We start from the raw sequence: 19,538 nt of genomic DNA on the forward strand, positions 1-19,538 counted from the left end.
TAGCGCATTTTGTTAAACTCAACAACTCGGTCATCAAAGCTGAAATCGCTCTGCTTCTAAAAAAACGGCATGATCCGAGATTATGAGCTGTGCCATTTCAAACAGACACAGAATGATCCAGGGCTGTGAGCACTCGCGGTTTAAACAGACCCAGAATGATTCGCAACTGACCGCGACCCCGCCCATTTTCGACAGGCCTGATTTTCAAAGCTTATGAAATCTATGGCAACATAAATCGGGCTGTTTCTAAAACGATGCCCGGTTTAATCTTGGACACCAAGTTGAAAATTTACTCCATTATCATTTTTCCCATTATCTCCGTCATTTTACTCCAGCCAAATGAACTGAGTTTAGCTGTCAGCCGTGGCTCAGCGGCAGCATACTCAAGCCTCACTCCAGAGACTTGAGTGCATAATCCAGGCTGACACTCCAGGGCAGTACTGAGGGAGTGCTGCACTGTCGGCAGTGCCGTCCTTCTAGTAAGATGTTAAACTGGGGCTTCAGATCCCATGAGAGAATGCTGAAAAGAACGAGGATTTCTCGCGCATTATTTATCTCTCAACCAAAGACCCAAAAACAGAAAATCTCGTCTTTAAGTTTGATAAATATTTTTGAAATTCCAAAGGAGAAACTTATGTTCCTGTTCCCTAATCATTTGCCTCTGTTGCCGCTAGTCTTTTCATTCGGTGCCAATCTCAAAGGAAGGAAGAAGGAAGAGAGGGTTCTCAATCTCCGATTCACGATCTCATCTCCACAGGTGGGTTGAGAAATTTCTTGGAATATTTTAATTTTAACAAGATATCAGCAATGCAGGGGCACAGACCAGCAACACCAGTGCAATTTTCACGAAATTGTATTTCAAGTAAGATTCAGTGAAATGCTTGGAAAGTGCATCAGCATCAAACGTGTAATACAGTAACGACGACGATGGGATTCGAACCCACGCGTGCAGAGCACAATGGATTAGCAGTCCATCGCCTTAACCTCTCGGCCACCTCGTCTCACCAATACACTGCTTTCAGATATTCAATTTCTTGCTTTTTACATCTAATTAGAACTACCCTGAAAGAAATTCAACTTCACCGCTTATCCTGCCCGTGCACACAGATCTACAATGTTGAAAATGTACAATCAGCTTAATGTAAGCAACAGGCCTTCCGTTACTTCAGATGAGGGACTGTCAAAAATGGCCGGTTTCACGCCAGATTCAGAATATAAAAAGTGTCGCCCAGATAATTAAAAGACCTTTGTAGGACTTGAACCTTCAATCTTCTGATAACTGAAGAATTTGCAACAGAAGTCAGATGCCTAATCCATTAGTCTATGCGGCCGCTGATGCCGCTGAATCTCTTTTTATGGGGCGAATTGTGAGCAGGTTCAAGGAAACTGTTCGAAAAAAGAAGTGGATTGAGGAAAAGATAAAAATATTTCAACTGTATTAACAGGTCCTCTGTGAGCTGGATTCGCACCAGCGCAGTGAAACTCAATGCAAATGGGAAATCACATCGGCGGCTCGTTGGTCTAGGGGTATGATTCTCGCTTTGGGCATTTCACGATTAAAATGCGAGAGGTCCCGGGTTCAAATCCCGGACGAGCCCTGGCGCATTTTGTTAAACTCAACAACTCGGTCATCAAAGCTGAAATCGCTCTGCTTCTAAAAAAACGGCATGATCCGAGATTATGAGCTGTGCCATTTCAAACAGACACAGAATGATCCGGGGCTGTGAGCACTCGCGGTTTAAACAGACCCAGAATGATTCGCAACTGACCGCGACCCCGCCCATTTTCGACAGGCCTGATTTTCAAAGCTTATGAAATCTATGGCAACATAAATCGGGCTGTTTCTAAAACGATGCCCGGTTTAATCTTGGACACCAAGTTGAAAATTTACTCCATTATCATTTTTCCCATTATCTCCGTCATTTTACTCCAGCCAAATGAACTGAGTTTAGCTGTCAGCCGTGGCTCAGCGGCAGCATACTCAAGCCTCACTCCAGAGACTTGAGTGCATAATCCAGGCTGACACTCCAGGGCAGTACTGAGGGAGTGCTGCACTGTCGGCAGTGCCGTCCTTCTAGTAAGATGTTAAACTGGTGCTTCAGATCCCATGAGCGAATGCTGAAAAGAACGAGGATTTCTCGCGCATTATTTATCTCTCAACCAAAGACCCAAAAACAGAAAATCTCGTCTTTAAGTTTGATAAATATTTTTGAAATTCCAAAGGAGAAATTTATGTTCCTGTTCCCTAATCATTTGCCTCTGTTGCCGCTAGTCTTTTCATTCGGTGCCTATCTCAAAGGAAGGAAAAAGGGGTTCTTAATCTCCGATTCACGATCTCATCTCCACTTTCATTCAAGGTGGGTTGAGAAATTTCTTAGAATATTTTAATTTTAACAAGATATGAGCAATGCAGGGGCACAGACCAGCAACACCAGTGCAATTTTCACGAAATTGTATTTCAAGTAAGATTCAGTGAAATGCTTGGAAAGTGCATCAGCATCAAACGTGTAATACAGTAACGACGAGGATGGGATTCGAACCCTCGCGTGCAGAGCACAATGGATTAGCAGTCCATCGCCTTAACCTCTCGGCCACCTCGTCTCACCAATATACTGCTTTCAGATATTCCATTTCTTGCTTTTTACATCTAATTAGAACTACCCTGAAAGAAATTCAACTTCACCGCTTATCCTGCCCGTGCACACAGATCTACAATGTTGAAAATGTACAATCAGCTTAATGTAAGCAACAGGCCTTCCGTTACTTCAGATGAGGGACTGTCAAAAATGGCCGGTTTCACGCCAGATTCAGAATATAAAAAGTGTCGCCCAGATAATTAAAAGACCTTTGTAGGACTTGAACCTTCAATCTTCTGATAACTGAAGAATTTGCAACAGAAGTCAGATGCCTAATCCATTAGTCTATGCGGCCGCTGATGCCGCTGAATCTCTTTTTATGGGGCGAATTGTGAGCAGGTTCAAGGAAACTGTTCGAAAAAAGAAGTGGATTGAGGAAAAGATAAAAATATTTCAACTGTATTAACAGGTCCTCTGTGAGCTGGATTCGCACCAGCGCAGTGAAACTCAATGCAAATGGGAAATCACATCGGCGGCTCGTTGGTCTAGGGGTATGATTCTCGCTTTGGGCATTTCACGATTAAAATGCGAGAGGTCCCGGGTTCAAATCCCGGACGAGCCCTGGCGCATTTTGTTAAACTCAACAACTCGGTCATCAAAGCTGAAATCGCTCTGCTTCTAAAAAAACGGCATGATCCGAGATTATGAGCTGTGCCATTTCAAACAGACACAGAATGATCCGGGGCTGTGAGCACTCGCGGTTTAAACAGACCCAGAATGATTCGCAACTGACCGCGACCCCGCCCATTTTCGACAGGCCTGATTTTCAAAGCTTATGAAATCTATGGCAACATAAATCGGGCTGTTTCTAAAACGATGCCCGGTTTAATCTTGGACACCAAGTTGAAAATTTACTCCATTATCATTTTTCCCATTATCTCCGTCATTTTACTCCAGCCAAATGAACTGAGTTTATCTGTCAGCCGTGGCTCAGCGGCAGCATACTCAAGCCTCACTCCAGAGACTTGAGTGCATAATCCAGGCTGACACTCCAGGGCAGTACTGAGGGAGTGCTGCACTGTCGGCAGTGCCGTCCTTCTAGTAAGATGTTAAACTGGGGCTTCAGATCCCATGAGAGAATGCTGAAAAGAACGAGGATTTCTCGCGCATTATTTATCTCTCAACCAAAGACCCAAAAACAGAAAATCTCGTCTTTAAGTTTGATAAATATTTTTGAAATTCCAAAGGAGAAACTTATGTTCCTGTTTCCTAATCATTTGCCTCTGTTGCCGCTAGTCTTTTCATTCGGTGCCAATCTCAAAGGAAGGAAGAAGGAAGAGAGGGTTCTCAATCTCCGATTCACGATCTCATCTCCACAGGTGGGTTGAGAAATTTCTTGGAATATTTTAATTTTAACAAGATATCAGCAATGCAGGGGCACAGACCAGCAACACCAGTGCAATTTTCACGAAATTGTATTTCAAGTAAGATTCAGTGAAATGCTTGGAAAGTGCATCAGCATCAAACGTGTAATACAGTAACGACGACGATGGGATTCGAACCCACGCGTGCAGAGCACAATGGATTAGCAGTCCATCGCCTTAACCTCTCGGCCACCTCGTCTCACCAATACACTGCTTTCAGATATTCAATTTCTTGCTTTTTACATCTAATTAGAACTACCCTGAAAGAAATTCAACTTCACCGCTTATCCTGCCCGTGCACACAGATCTACAATGTTGAAAATGTACAATCAGCTTAATGTAAGCAACAGGCCTTCCGTTACTTCAGATGAGGGACTGTCAAAAATGGCCGGTTTCACGCCAGATTCAGAATATAAAAAGTGTCGCCCAGATAATTAAAAGACCTTTGTAGGACTTGAACCTTCAATCTTCTGATAACTGAAGAATTTGCAACAGAAGTCAGATGCCTAATCCATTAGTCTATGCGGCCGCTGATGCCGCTGAATCTCTTTTTATGGGGCGAATTGTGAGCAGGTTCAAGGAAACTGTTCGAAAAAAGAAGTGGATTGAGGAAAAGATAAAAATATTTCAACTGTATTAACAGGTCCTCTGTGAGCTGGATTCGCACCAGCGCAGTGAAACTCAATGCAAATGGGAAATCACATCGGCGGCTCGTTGGTCTAGGGGTATGATTCTCGCTTTGGGCATTTCACGATTAAAATGCGAGAGGTCCCGGGTTCAAATCCCGGACGAGCCCTGGCGCATTTTGTTAAACTCAACAACTCGGTCATCAAAGCTGAAATCGCTCTGCTTCTAAAAAAACGGCATGATCCGAGATTATGAGCTGTGCCATTTCAAACAGACACAGAATGATCCGGGGCTGTGAGCACTCGCGGTTTAAACAGACCCAGAATGATTCGCAACTGACCGCGACCCCGCCCATTTTCGACAGGCCTGATTTTCAAAGCTTATGAAATCTATGGCAACATAAATCGGGCTGTTTCTAAAACGATGCCCGGTTTAATCTTGGACACCAAGTTGAAAATTTACTCCATTATCATTTTTCCCATTATCTCCGTCATTTTACTCCAGCCAAATGAACTGAGTTTAGCTGTCAGCCGTGGCTCAGCGGCAGCATACTCAAGCCTCACTCCAGAGACTTGAGTGCATAATCCAGGCTGACACTCCAGGGCAGTACTGAGGGAGTGCTGCACTGTCGGCAGTGCCGTCCTTCTAGTAAGATGTTAAACTGGGGCTTCAGATCCCATGAGAGAATGCTGAAAAGAACGAGGATTTCTCGCGCATTATTTATCTCTCAACCAAAGACCCAAAAACAGAAAATCTCGTCTTTAAGTTTGATAAATATTTTTGAAATTCCAAAGGAGAAACTTATGTTCCTGTTCCCTAATCATTTGCCTCTGTTGCCGCTAGTCTTTTCATTCGGTGCCAATCTCAAAGAAAGGAAGAAGGAAGAGAGGGTTCTCAATCTCCGATTCACGATCTCATCTCCACAGGTGGGTTGAGAAATTTCTTGGAATATTTTAATTTTAACAAGATATCAGCAATGCAGGGGCACAGACCAGCAACACCAGTGCAATTTTCACGAAATTGTATTTCAAGTAAGATTCAGTGAAATGCTTGGAAAGTGCATCAGCATCAAACGTATAATACAGTAACGACGAGGATGGGATTCGAACCCACGCGTGCAGAGCACAATGGATTAGCAGTCCATCGCCTTAACCTCTCGGCCACCTCGTCTCACCAATACACTGCTTTCAGATATTCCATTTCTTGCTTTTTACATCTAATTAGAACTACCCTGAAAGAAATTCAACTTCACCGCTTATCCTGCCCGTGCACACAGATCTACAATGTTGAAAATGTACAATCAGCTTAATGTAAGCAACAGGCCTTCCGTTACTTCAGATGAGGGACTGTCAAAAATGGCCGGTTTCACGCCAGATTCAGAATATATAAAGTGTCGCCTAGATAATTAAAAGACCTTTGTAGGACTTGAACCTTCAATCTTCTGATAACTGAAGAATTTGCAACAGAAGTCAGATGCCTAATCCATTAGTCTATGCGGCCGCTGATGCCGCTGAATCTCTTTTTATGGGGCGAATTGTGAGCAGGTTCAAGGAAACTGTTCGAAAAAAGAAGTGGATTGAGGAAAAGATAAAAATATTTCAACTGTATTAACAGGTCCTCTGTGAGCTGGATTCGCACCATCTCAGTGAAACTCAATGCAAATGGGAAATCACATCGGCGGCTCGTTGGTCTAGGGGTATGATTCTCGCTTTGGGCATTTCACGATTAAAATGCGAGAGGTCCCGGGTTCAAATCCCGGACGAGCCCTAGCGCATTTTGTTAAACTCAACAGCTCGGTCATCAAAGCTGAAATCGCTCTGCTTCTAAAAAAACGGCATGATCCGAGATTATGAGCTGTGCCATTTCAAACAGACACAGAATGATCCGGGGCTGTGAGCACTCGCGGTTTAAACAGACCCAGAATGATTCGCAACTGACCGCGACCCCGCCCATTTTCGACAGGCCTGATTTTCAAAGCTTATGAAATCTATGGCAACATAAATCGGGCTGTTTCTAAAACGATGCCCGGTTTAATCTTGGACACCAAGTTGAAAATTTACTCCATTATCATTTTTCCCATTATCTCCGTCATTTTACTCCAGCCAAATGAACTGAGTTTAGCTGTCAGCCGTGGCTCAGCGGCAGCATACTCAAGCCTCACTCCAGAGACTTGAGTGCATAATCCAGGCTGACACTCCAGGGCAGTACTGAGGGAGTGCTGCACTGTCGGCAGTGCCGTCCTTCTAGTAAGATGTTAAACTGGGGCTTCAGATCCCATGAGAGAATGCTGAAAAGAACGAGGATTTCTCGCGCATTATTTATCTCTCAACCAAAGACCCAAAAACAGAAAATCTCGTCTTTAAGTTTGATAAATATTTTTGAAATTCCAAAGGAGAAACTTATGTTCCTGTTCCCTAATCATTTGCCTCTGTTGCCGCTAGTCTTTTCATTCGGTGCCAATCTCAAAGGAAGGAAGAAGGAAGAGAGGGTTCTCAATCTCCGATTCACGATCTCATCTCCACAGGTGGGTTGAGAAATTTCTTGGAATATTTTAATTTTAACAAGTTATCAGCAATGCAGGGGCACAGACCAGCAACACCAGTGCAATTTTCACGAAATTGTATTTCAAGTAAGATTCAGTGAAATGCTTGGAAAGTGCATCAGCATCAAACGTGTAATACAGTAACGACGAGGATGGGATTCGAACCCACGCGTGCAGAGCACAATGGATTAGCAGTCCATCGCCTTAACCTCTCGGCCACCTCGTCTCACCAATATACTGCTTTCAGATATTCCATTTCTTGCTTTTTACATCTAATTAGAACTACCCTGAAAGAAATTCAACTTCACCGCTTATCCTGCCCGTGCACACAGATCTACAATGTTGAAAATGTACAATCAGCTTAATGTAAGCAACAGGCCTTCCGTTACTTCAGATGAGGGACTGTCAAAAATGGCCGGTTTCACGCCAGATTCAGAATATAAAAAGTGTCGCCCAGATAATTAAAAGACCTTTGTAGGACTTGAACCTTCAATCTTCTGATAACTGAAGAATTTGCAACAGAAGTCAGATGCCTAATCCATTAGTCTATGCGGCCGCTGATGCCGCTGAATCTCTTTTTATGGGGCGAATTGTGAGCAGGTTCAAGGAAACTGTTCGAAAAAAGAAGTGGATTGAGGAAAAGATAAAAATATTTCAACTGTATTAACAGGTCCTCTGTGAGCTGGATTCGCACCAGCGCAGTGAAACTCAATGCAAATGGGAAATCACATCGGCGGCTCGTTGGTCTAGGGGTATGATTCTCGCTTTGGGCATTTCACGATTAAAATGCGAGAGGTCCCGGGTTCAAATCCCGGACGAGCCCTGGCGCATTTTGTTAAACTCAACAACTCGGTCATCAAAGCTGAAATCGCTCTGCTTCTAAAAAAACGGCATGATCCGAGATTATGAGCTGTGCCATTTCAAACAGACACAGAATGATCCGGGGCTGTGAGCACTCGCGGTTTAAACAGACCCAGAATGATTCGCAACTGACCGCGACCCCGCCCATTTTCGACAGGCCTGATTTTCAAAGCTTATGAAATCTATGGCAACATAAATCGGGCTGTTTCTAAAACGATGCCCGGTTTAATCTTGGACACCAAGTTGAAAATTTACTCCATTATCATTTTTCCCATTATCTCCGTCATTTTACTCCAGCCAAATGAACTGAGTTTAGCTGTCAGCCGTGGCTCAGCGGCAGCATACTCAAGCCTCACTCCAGAGACTTGAGTGCATAATCCAGGCTGACACTCCAGGGCAGTACTGAGGGAGTGCTGCACTGTCGGCAGTGCCGTCCTTCTAGTAAGATGTTAAACTGGGGCTTCAGATCCCATGAGAGAATGCTGAAAAGAACGAGGATTTCTCGCGCATTATTTATCTCTCAACCAAAGACCCAAAAACAGAAAATCTCGTCTTTAAGTTTGATAAATATTTTTGAAATTCCAAAGGAGAAACTTATGTTCCTGTTCCCTAATCATTTGCCTCTGTTGCCGCTAGTCTTTTCATTCGGTGCCAATCTCAAAGGAAGGAAGAGAGGGTTCTCAATCTCCGATTCACGATCTCATCTCCACAGGTGGGTTGAGAAATTTCTTGGAATATTTTAATTTTAACAAGTTATCAGCAATGCAGGGGCACAGACCAGCAACACCAGTGCAATTTTCACGAAATTGTATTTCAAGTAAGATTCAGTGAAATGCTTGGAAAGTGCATCAGCATCAAACGTGTAATACAGTAACGACGAGGATGGGATTCGAACCCACGCGTGCAGAGCACAATGGATTAGCAGTCCATCGCCTTAACCTCTCGGCCACCTCGTCTCACCAATACACTGCTTTCAGATATTCCATTTCTTGCTTTTTACATCTAATTAGAACTACCCTGAAAGAAATTCAACTTCACCGCTTATCCTGCCCGTGCACACAGATCTACAATGTTGAAAATGTACAATCAGCTTAATGTAAGCAACAGGCCTTCCGTTACTTCAGATGAGGGACTGTCAAAAATGGCCGGTTTCACGCCAGATTCAGAATATAAAAAGTGTCGCCCAGATAATTAAAAGACCTTTGTAGGACTTGAACCTTCAATCTTCTGATAACTGAAGAATTTGCAACAGAAGTCAGATGCCTAATCCATTAGTCTATGCGGCCGCTGATGCCGCTGAATCTCTTTTTATGGGGCGAATTGTGAGCAGGTTCAAGGAAACTGTTCGAAAAAAGAAGTGGATTGAGGAAAAGATAAAAATATTTCAACTGTATTAACAGGTCCTCTGTGAGCTGGATTCGCACCAGCGCAGTGAAACTCAATGCAAATGGGAAATCATATCGGCGGCTCGTTGGTCTAGGGGTATGATTCTCGCTTTGGGCATTTCACGATTAAAATGCGAGAGGTCCCGGGTTCAAATCCCGGACGAGCCCTGGCGCATTTTGTTAAACTCAACAACTCGGTCATCAAAGCTGAAATCGCTCTGCTTCTAAAAAAACGGCATGATCCGAGATTATGAGCTCTGCCATTTCAAACAGACACAGAATGATCCGGGGCTGTGAGCACTCGCGGTTTAAACAGACCCAGAATGATTCGCAACTGACCGCGACCCCGCCCATTTTCGACAGGGCTGATTTTCAAAGCTTATGAAATCTATGGCAACATAAATCGGGCTGTTTCTAAAACGATGCCCGGTTTAATCTTGGACACCAAGTTGAAAATTTACTCCATTATCATTTTTCCCATTATCTCCGTCATTTTACTCCAGCCAAATGAACTGAGTTTAGGTGTCAGCCGTGGCTCAGCGGCAGCATACTCAAGCCTCACTCCAGAGACTTGAGTGCATAATCCAGGCTGACACTCCAGGGCAGTACTGAGGTAGTGCTGCACTGTCGGCAGTGCCGTCCTTCTAGTAAGATGTTAAACTGGGGCTTCAGATCCCATGAGAGAATGCTGAAAAGAACGAGGATTTCTCGCGCATTATTTATCTCTCAACCAAAGACCCAAAAACAGAAAATCTCATCTTTAAGTTTGATAAATATTTTTGAAATTCCAAAGGAGAAACTTATGTTCCTGTTCCCTAATCATTTGCCTCTGTTGCCGCTAGTCTTTTCATTCGGTGCCAATCTCAAAGGAAGGGAGGGTTCTCAATCTCCGATTCACGATCTCATCTCCACTTTCATTCAAGGTGGGTTGAGAAATTTCTTGGAATATTTTAATTTTAACAAGATATGAGCAATGCAGGGGCACAGACCAGCAACACCAGTGCAATTTTCACGAAATTGTATTTCAAGTAAGATTCAGTGAAATGCTTGGAAAGTGCATCAGCATCAAACGTGTAATACAGTAACGACGAGGATGGGATTCGAACCCACGCGTGCAGAGCACAACGGATTAGCAGTCCATCGCCTTAACCTCTCGGCCACTTCGTCTCACCAATATACTGCTTTCAGATATTCCATTTCTTGCTTTTTACATCTAATTAGAACTACCCTGAAAGAAATTCAACTTCACCGCTTATCCTGCCCGTGCACACAGATCTACAATGTTGAAAATGTACAATCAGCTTAATGTAAGCAACAGGCCTTCCGTTACTTCAGATGAGGGACTGTCAAAAATGGCCGGTTTCACGCCAGATTCAGAATATAAAAAGTGTCGCCCAGATAATTAAAAGACCTTTGTCGGACTTGAACCTTTAATCTTCTGATAACTGAAGAATTTGCAACAGAAGTCAGATGCCTAATCCATTAGTCTATGCGGCCGCTGATGCCGCTGAATCTCTTTTTATGGGGCGAATTGTGAGCAGGTTCAAGGAAACTGCTCGAAAAAAGAAGTGGATTGAGGAAAAGATAAAAATATTTCAACTGTATTAACAGGTCCTCTGTGAGCTGGATTCGCACCAGCGCAGTGAAACTCAATGCAAATGGGAAATGACATCGGCGGCTCGTTGGTCTAGGGGTATGATTCTCGCTTTGGGCATTTCACGATTAAAATGCGAGAGGTCCCGGGTTCAAATCCCGGACGAGCCCTGGCACATTTTGTTAAACTCAACAACTCGGTCATCAAAGCTGAAATCGCTCTGCTTCTAAAAAAACGGCATGATCCGAGATTGTGAGCTCTGCCATTTCAAACAGACACAGAATGATCCGGGGCTGTGAGCACTCGCGGTTTAAACAGACCCAGAATGATTCGCAACTGACCGCGACCCCGCCCATTTTCGACAGGCCTGATTTTCAAAGCTTATGAAATCTATGGCAACATAAATCGGGCTGTTTCTAAAACGATGCCCGGTTTAATCTTGGACACCAAGTTGAAAATTTACTCCATTATCATTTTTCCCATTATCTCCGTCATTTTACTCCAGCCAAATGAACTGAGTTTAGGTGTCAGCCGAGGCTCAGCGGCAGCATACTCAAGCCTCACTCCAGAGACTTGAGTGCATAATCCAGGCTGACACTCCAGGGCAGTACTGAGGTAGTGCTGCACTGTCGGCAGTGCCGTCCTTCTAGTAAGATGTTAAACTGGGGCTTCAGATCCCATGAGCGAATGCTGAAAAGAACGAGGATTTCTCGCGCATTATTTATCTCTCAACCAAAGACCCAAAAACAGAAAATCTCGTCTTTAAGTTTGATAAATATTTTTGAAATTCCAAAGGAGAAATTTATGTTCCTGTTCCCTAATCATTTGCCTCTGTTGCCGCTAGTCTTTTCATTCGGTGCCAATCTCAAAGGAAGGAAGAAGGGGTTCTCAATCTCCGATTCACGATCTCATCTCCACTTTCATTCAAGGTGGGTTGAGAAATTTCTTGGAATATTTTAATTTTAACAAGATATGAGCAATGCAGGGGCACAGACCAGCAACACCAGTGCAATTTTCACGAAATTGTATTTCAAGTAAGATTCAGTGAAAAGCTTGGAAAGTGCATCAGCATCAAACGTGTAATACAGTAACGACGACGATGGGATTCGAACCCACGCGTGCAGAGCACAATGGATTAGCAGTCCATCGCCTTAACCTCTCGGCCACCTCGTCTCACCAATACACTGCTTTCAGATATTCCATTTCTTGCTTTTTACATCTAATTAGAACTACCCTGAAAGAAATTCAACTTCACCGCTTATCCTGCCCGTGCACACAGATCTACAATGTTGAAAATGTACAATCAGCTTAATGTAAGCAACAGGCCTTCCGTTACTTCAGATGAGGGACTGTCAAAAATGGCCGGTTTCACGCCAGATTCAGAATATAAAAAGTGTCGCCCAGATAATTAAAAGACCTTTGTAGGACTTGAACCTTCAATCTTCTGATAACTGAAGAATTTGCAACAGAAGTCAGATGCCGAATCCATTAGTCTATGCGGCCGCTGATGCCGCTGAATCTCTTTTAATGGGGCGAATTGTGAGCAGGTTCAAGGAAACTGCTCGAAAAAAGAAGTGGATTGAGGAAAAGATAAAAATATTTCAACTGTATTAACAGGTCCTCTGTGAGCTGGATTCGCACCAGCGCAGTGAAACTCAATGCAAATGGGAAATGACATCGGCGGCTCGTTGGTCTAGGGGTATGATTCTCGCTTTGGGCATTTCACGATTAAATATGCGAGAGGTCCCGGGTTCAAATCCCGGACGAGCCCTGGCACATTTTGTTAAACTCAACAACTCGGTCATCAAAGCTGAAATCGCTCTGCTTCTAAAAAAACGGCATGATCCGAGATTGTGAGCTCTGCCATTTCAAACAGACACAGAATGATCCGGGACTGTGAGCACTCCTGGTTCAAACAGACCCAGAATGATCCGGGGCTGTGAGCACTCGCGGTTTAAACAGACCCAGAATGATTCGCAACTGACCGCGACCCCGCCCATTATAGACAGGCCTGATTTTCAAAGCTTATGAAATATATGGCAACATAAATCGGGCTGTTTCTAAAACGATGCCCGGTTTAATCTTGGACACCAAGTTGAAAATTTACTCCATTATCATTTTTCCCATTATCTCCTTCATTTTACTCCAGCCAAATGAACTGAGTTTAGGTGTCAGCCGTGGCTCAGCGGCAGCATACTCAAGCCTCACTCCAGAGACTTGAGTGCATAATCCAGGCTGACACTCCAGGGCAGTACTGAGGTAGTGCTGCACTGTCGGCAGTGCCGTCCTTCTAGTAAGATGTTAAACTGGGGCTTCAGATCCCATGAGCGAATGCTGAAAAGAACGAGGATTTCTCGCGCATTATTTATCTCTCAACCAAAGACCCAAAAACAGAAAATCTCGTCTTTAAGTTTGATAAATATTTTTGAAATTCCAAAGGAGAAACTTATGTTCCTGTTCCCTAATCATTTGCCTCTGTTGCCGCTAGTCTTTTCATTCGGTGCCAATCTCAAAGGAAGGGAGGGTTCTCAATCTCCGATTCACGATCTCATCTCCACAGGTGGGTTGAGAAATTTCTTGGAATATTTTAATTTTAACAAGATATCAGCAATGCAGGGGCACAGACCAGCAACACCAGTGCAATTTTCACGAAATTGTATTTCAAGTAAGATTCAGTGAAACGCTTGGAAAGTGCATCAGCATCAAACGTGTAATACAGTAACGACGAGGATGGGATTCGAACCCACGCGTGCAGAGCACAATGGATTAGCAGTCCATCGCCTTAACCTCTCGGCCACCTCGTCTCACCAATATACTGCTTTCAGATATTCCATTTCTTGCTTTTTACATCTAATTAGAACTACCCTGAAAGAAATTCAACTTCACCGCTTATCCTGCCCGTGCACACAGATCTACAATGTTGAAAATGTACAATCAGCTTAATGTAAGCAACAGGCCTTCCGTTACTTCAGATGAGGGACTGTCAAAAATGGCCGGTTTCACGCCAGATTCAGAATATAAAAAGTGTCGCCCAGATAATTAAAAGACCTTTGTAGGACTTGAACCTTCAATCTTCTGATAACTGAAGAATTTGCAACAGATGTCAGATGCCTAATCCATTAGTCTATGCGGCCGCTGATGCCGCTGAATCTCTTTTTATGGGGCGAATTGTGAGCAGGTTCAAGGAAACTGTTCGAAAAAAGAAGTGGATTGAGGAAAAGATAAAAATATTTCAACTGTATTAACAGGTCCTCTGTGAGCTGGATTCGCACCAGCGCAGTGAAACTCAATGCAAATGGGAAATGACATCGGCGGCTCGTTGGTCTAGGGGTATGATTCCCGCATTGGGCATTTCACGATTAAAATGCGAGAGGTCTCGGGTTCAAATCCCGGACGAGCCCTGGCGCATTTTGTTAAACTCAACAACTCGGTCATCAAAGCTGAAATCGCTCTGCTTCTAAAAAAACGGCATGATCCGAGATTGTGAGCTCTGCCATTTCAAACAGACACAGAATGATCCGGGGCTGTGAGCACTCGCGGTTTAAACAGACCCAGAATGATTCGCAACTGACCGCGACCCCGCCCATTTTCGACAGGCCTGATTTTCAAAGCTTATGAAATCTATGGCAACATAAATCGGGCTGTTTCTAAAACGATGCCCGGTTTAATCTTGGACACCAAGTTGAAAATTTACTCCATTATCATTTTTCCCATTATCTCCGTCATTTTACTCCAGCCAAATGAACTGAGTTTAGGTGTCAGCCGTGGCTCAGCGGCAGCATACTCAAGCCTCACTCCAGAGACTTGAGTGCATAATCCAGGCTGACACTCCAGGGCAGTACTGAGGTAGTGCTGCACTGTCGGCAGTGCCGTCCTTCTAGTAAGATGTTAAACTGCGGCTTCAGATCCCATGAGAGAATGCTGAAAAGAACGAGGATTTCTCGCGCATTATTTATCTCTCAACCAAAGACCCAAAAACAGAAAATCTCGTCTTTAAGTTTGATAAATATTTTTGAAATTCCAAAGGAGAAACTTATGTTCCTGTTCCCTAATCATTTGTCTCTGTTGCCGCTAGTCTTTTCATTCGGTGCCAATCTCAAAGGAAGAGATGGTTCTCAATCTCCGATTCACGATCTCATCTCCACTTTCATTCAAGGTGGGTTGAGAAATTTCTTGGAATATTTTAATTTTAACAAGATATGAGCAATGCAGGGGCACAGACCAGCAACACCAGTGCAATTTTCACGAAATTGTATTTCAAGTAAGATTCAGTGAAATGCTTGGAAAGTGCATCAGCATCAAACGTGTAATACAGTAACGACGAGGATGGGATTCGAACCCTCGCGTGCAGAGCACAATGGATTAGCAGTCCATCGCCTTAACCTCTCGGCCACCTCGTCTCACCAATATAGTGCTTTCAGATATTCCATTTCTTGCTTTTTACATCTAATTAGAACTACCCTGAAAGAAATTCAACTTCACCGCTTATCCTGCCCGTGCACACAGATCTACAATGTTGAAAATGTACAATCAGCTTAATGTAAGCAACAGGCCTTCCGTTACTTCAGATGAGGGACTGTCAAAAATGGCCGGTTTCACGCCAGATTCAGAATATAAAAAGTGTCGCCCAGATAATTAAAAGACCTTTGTAGGACTTGAACCTTTAATCTTCTGATAACTGAAGAATTTGCAACAGAATTCAGATGCCTAATCCATTAGTCTATGCGGCCGCTGATGCCGCTGAATCTCTTTTTATGGGGCGAATTGTGAGCAGGTTCAAGGAAACTGCTCGAAAAAAGAAGTGGATTGAGGAAAAGATAAAAATATTTCAACTGTATTAACAGGTCCTCTGTGAGCTGGATTCGCACCAGCGCAGTGAAACTCAATGCAAATGGAAAATGACATCGGCGGCTCGTTGGTCTAGGGGTATGATTCTCGCTTTGGGCATTTCACGATTAAAATGCGAGAGGTCCCGGGTACAAATCCCGGACGAGCCCTGGCACATTTTGTTAAACTCAACAACTCGGTCATCAAAGCTGAAATCGCTCTGCTTCTGAAAAAACGGCATGATCCGAGATTGTGAGCTCTGCCATTTCAAACAGACACAGAATGATCCGGGGCTGTGAGCACTCGCGGTGTAAACAGACCCAGAATGATTCGCAACTGACCGCGACACCGCCCATTTTCGACAGGCCTGATTTTCAAAGCTTATGAAATATATGGCAACATAAATCGGGCTGTTTCTAAAACGATGCCCGGTTTAATCTTGGACACCAAGTTGAAAATTTACTCCATTATCATTTTTCCCATTATCTCCGTCATTTTACTCCAGCCAAATGAACTGAGTTTAGGTGTCAGCCGTGGCTCAGCGGCAGCATACTCAAGCCTCACTCCAGAGACTTGAGTGCATAATCCAGGCTGACACTCCAGGGCAGTACTGAGGTAGTGCTGCACTGTCGGCAGTGCCGTCCTTCTAGTAAGATGTTAAACTGGGGCTTCAGATCCCATGAGCGAATACTGAAAAGAACGAGGATTTCTCGCGCATTATTTATCTCTCAACCAAAGACCCAAAAACAGAAAATCTCGTCTTTAAGTTTGATAAATATTTTTGAAATTCCAAAGGAGAAATTTATGTTCCTGTTCCCTAATCATTTGCCTCTGTTGCCGCTAGTCTTTTCATTCGGTGCCAATCTCAAAGGAAGGAAGAAGGGGTTCTCAATCTCCGATTCACGATCTCATCTCCACTTTCATTCAAGGTGGGTTGAGAAATTTCTTGGAATATTTTAATTTTAACAAGATATGAGCAATGCAGGGGCACAGACCAGCAACACCAGTGCAATTTTCACGAAATTGTATTTCAAGTAAGATTCAGTGAAATGCTTGGAAAGTGCATCAGCATCAAACGTGCAATACAGTAACGACGAGAATGGGATTCGAACCCACGCGTGCAGAGCACAATGGATTAGCAGTCCATCGCCTTAACCTCTCGGCCACCTCGTCTCATCAATATACTGCTTTCAGATATTCCATTTCTTGCTTTTTACATCTAATTAGAACTACCCTGAAAGAAATTCAACTTCACCGCTTATCCTGCCCGTGCACACAGATCTACAATGTTGAAAATGTACAATCAGCTTAATGTAAGCAACAGGCCTTCCGTTACTTCAGATGAGGGACTGTCAAAAATGGCCGGTTTCACGCCAGATTCAGAATATAAAAAGTGTCGCCCAGATAATTAAAAGACCTTTGTAGGACTTGAACCTTTAATCTTCTGATAACTGAAGAATTTGCAACAGAAGTCAGATGCCTAATCCATTAGTCTATGCGGCCGCTGATGCCGCTGAATCTCTTTTTATGGGGCGAATTGTGAGCAGGTTCAAGGAAACTGCTCGAAAAAAGAAGTGGATTGAGGAAAAGATAAAAATATTTCAACTGTATTAACAGGTCCTCTGTGAGCTGGATTCGCACCAGCGCAGTGAAACTCAATGCAAATGGAAAATGACATCGGCGGCTCGTTGGTCTAGGGGTATGATTCTCGCTTTGGGCATTTCACGATTAAAATGCGAGAGGTCCCGGGTTCAAATCCCGGACGAGCCCTGGCACATTTTGTTAAACTCAACAACTCGGTCATCAAAGCTGAAATCGCTCTGCTTCTGAAAAAACGGCATGATCCGAGATTGTGAGCTCTGCCATTTCAAACAGACACAGAATGATCCGGGGCTGTGAGCACTCGCGGTGCAAACAGACCCAGAATGATTCGCAACTGACCGCGACCCCGCCCATTTTCGACAGGCCTGATTTTCAAAGCTTATGAAATCTATGGCAACATAAATCGGGCTGTTTCTAAAACGATGCCCGGTTTAATCTTGGACACCAAGTTGAAAATTTACTCCATTATCATTTTTCCCATTATCTCCGTCATTTTACTCCAGCCAAATGAACTGAGTTTAGGTGTCAGCCGTGGCTCAGCGGCAGCATACTCAAGCCTCACTCCAGAGACTTGAGTGCATAATCCAGGCTGACACTCCAGGGCAGTACTGAGGTAGTGCTGCACTGTCGGCAGTGCCGTCCTTCTAGTAAGATGTTAAACTGGGGCTTCAGATCCCATGAGAGAATGCTGAAAAGAACGAGGATTTCTCGCGCATTATTTATCTCTCAACCAAAGACCCAAAAACAGAAAATCTCGTCTTTAAGTTTGATAAATATTTTTGAAATTCCAAAGGAGAAACTTATGTTCCTGTTCCCTAATCATTTGCCTCTGTTGCCGCTAGTCTTTTCATTCGGTGCCAATCTCAAAGGAAGGAAGAAGGGGTTCTCAATCTCCGATTCACGATCTCATCTCCACTTTCATTCAAGGTGGGTTGAGAAATTTCTTGGAATATTTTAATTTTAACAAGATATGAGCAATGCAGGGGCACAGACCAGCAACACCAGTGCAATTTTCACGAAATTGTATTTCAAGTAAGATTCAGTGAAATGCTTGGAAAGTGCATCAGCATCAAACGTGTAATACAGTAACGACGAGGATGGGATTCGAACCCACGCGTGCAGAGCACAATGGATTAGCAGTCCATCGCCTTAACCTCTCGGCCACCTCGTCTCACCAATACACTGCTTTCAGATATTCCATTTCTTGCTTTTTACATCTAATTAGAACTACCCTGAAAGAAATTCAACTTCACCGCTTATCCTGCCCGTGCACACAGATCTACAATGTTGAAAATGTACAATCAGCTTAATGTAAGCAACAGGCCTTCCGTTACTTCAGATGAGGGACTGTCAAAAATGGCCGGTTTCACGCCAGATTCAGAATATAAAAAGTTTCGCCCAGATAATTAAAAGACGTTTGTAGGACTTGAACCTTCAATCTTCTGATAACTGAAGAATTTGCAACAGAAGTCAGATGCCTAATCCATTAGTCTATGCGGCCGCTGATGCCGCTGAATCTCTTTTTATGGGGCGAATTGTGAGCAGGTTCAAGGAAACTGTTCGAAAAAAGAAGTGGATTGAGGAAAAGATAAAAATATTTCAACTGTATTAACAGGTCCTCTGTGAGCTGGATTCGCACCAGCGCAGTGAAACTCAATGCAAATGGGAAATCACATCGGCGGCTCGTTGGTCTAGGGGTATGATTCTCGCTTTGGGCATTTCATGATTAAAATGCGAGAGGTCCCGGGTGCAAATCCCGGACGAGCCCTGGCGCATTTTGTTAAACTCAACAACTCGGTCATCAAAGCTGAAATCGCTCTGCTTCTAAAAAAACGGCATGATCCGAGATTATGAGCTGTGCCATTTCAAACAGACACAGAATGATCCGGGGCTGTGAGCACTCGCGGTTTAAACAGACCCAGAATGATTCGCAACTGACCGCGACCCCGCCCATTTTCGACAGGCCTGATTTTCAAAGCTTATGAAATCTATGGCAACATAAATCGGGCTGTTTCTAAAACGATGCCCGGTTTAATCTTGGACACCAAGTTGAAAATTTACTCCATTATCATTTTTCCCATTATCTCCGTCATTTTACTC

At 43.7% G+C, this 19,538-nt stretch overlaps 9 non-coding genes across 9 annotated transcripts; all 9 read right to left on the reverse strand.

Moving 5' to 3' along the window:
• Nucleotides 1–919: 919 nt before the first annotated feature.
• trnas-gcu (transfer RNA serine (anticodon GCU)) lies at nucleotides 920–1,001 on the reverse strand. The gene has a single exon. It is a non-coding gene; the product is annotated as a tRNA-Ser (tRNA).
• Nucleotides 1,002–4,117: 3,116 nt separating this feature from the next.
• trnas-gcu (transfer RNA serine (anticodon GCU)) lies at nucleotides 4,118–4,199 on the reverse strand. Its single transcript has one exon. It is a non-coding gene; the product is annotated as a tRNA-Ser (tRNA).
• A 1,516-nt stretch (nucleotides 4,200–5,715) lies between these two features.
• On the reverse strand, nucleotides 5,716–5,797 carry trnas-gcu (transfer RNA serine (anticodon GCU)). The gene has a single exon. It is a non-coding gene; the product is annotated as a tRNA-Ser (tRNA).
• A 1,516-nt stretch (nucleotides 5,798–7,313) lies between these two features.
• Nucleotides 7,314–7,395, reverse strand: trnas-gcu (transfer RNA serine (anticodon GCU)). Its single transcript has one exon. It is a non-coding gene; the product is annotated as a tRNA-Ser (tRNA).
• A 1,509-nt stretch (nucleotides 7,396–8,904) lies between these two features.
• trnas-gcu (transfer RNA serine (anticodon GCU)) lies at nucleotides 8,905–8,986 on the reverse strand. The gene has a single exon. It is a non-coding gene; the product is annotated as a tRNA-Ser (tRNA).
• Nucleotides 8,987–12,100: 3,114 nt separating this feature from the next.
• Nucleotides 12,101–12,182, reverse strand: trnas-gcu (transfer RNA serine (anticodon GCU)). The gene has a single exon. It is a non-coding gene; the product is annotated as a tRNA-Ser (tRNA).
• A 1,549-nt stretch (nucleotides 12,183–13,731) lies between these two features.
• trnas-gcu (transfer RNA serine (anticodon GCU)) lies at nucleotides 13,732–13,813 on the reverse strand. Its single transcript has one exon. It is a non-coding gene; the product is annotated as a tRNA-Ser (tRNA).
• Nucleotides 13,814–16,927: 3,114 nt separating this feature from the next.
• trnas-gcu (transfer RNA serine (anticodon GCU)) lies at nucleotides 16,928–17,009 on the reverse strand. Its single transcript has one exon. It is a non-coding gene; the product is annotated as a tRNA-Ser (tRNA).
• A 1,518-nt stretch (nucleotides 17,010–18,527) lies between these two features.
• Nucleotides 18,528–18,609, reverse strand: trnas-gcu (transfer RNA serine (anticodon GCU)). Its single transcript has one exon. It is a non-coding gene; the product is annotated as a tRNA-Ser (tRNA).
• Nucleotides 18,610–19,538: the final 929 nt, after the last annotated feature.

This window comes from Somniosus microcephalus, unplaced genomic scaffold (genome assembly GCF_052327205.1).
Source record: "Somniosus microcephalus isolate GS21.2 unplaced genomic scaffold, FLI_Smic_1.0 unresolved_chr1, whole genome shotgun sequence".
Taxonomy (NCBI): domain Eukaryota; kingdom Metazoa; phylum Chordata; class Chondrichthyes; order Squaliformes; family Somniosidae; genus Somniosus; species Somniosus microcephalus.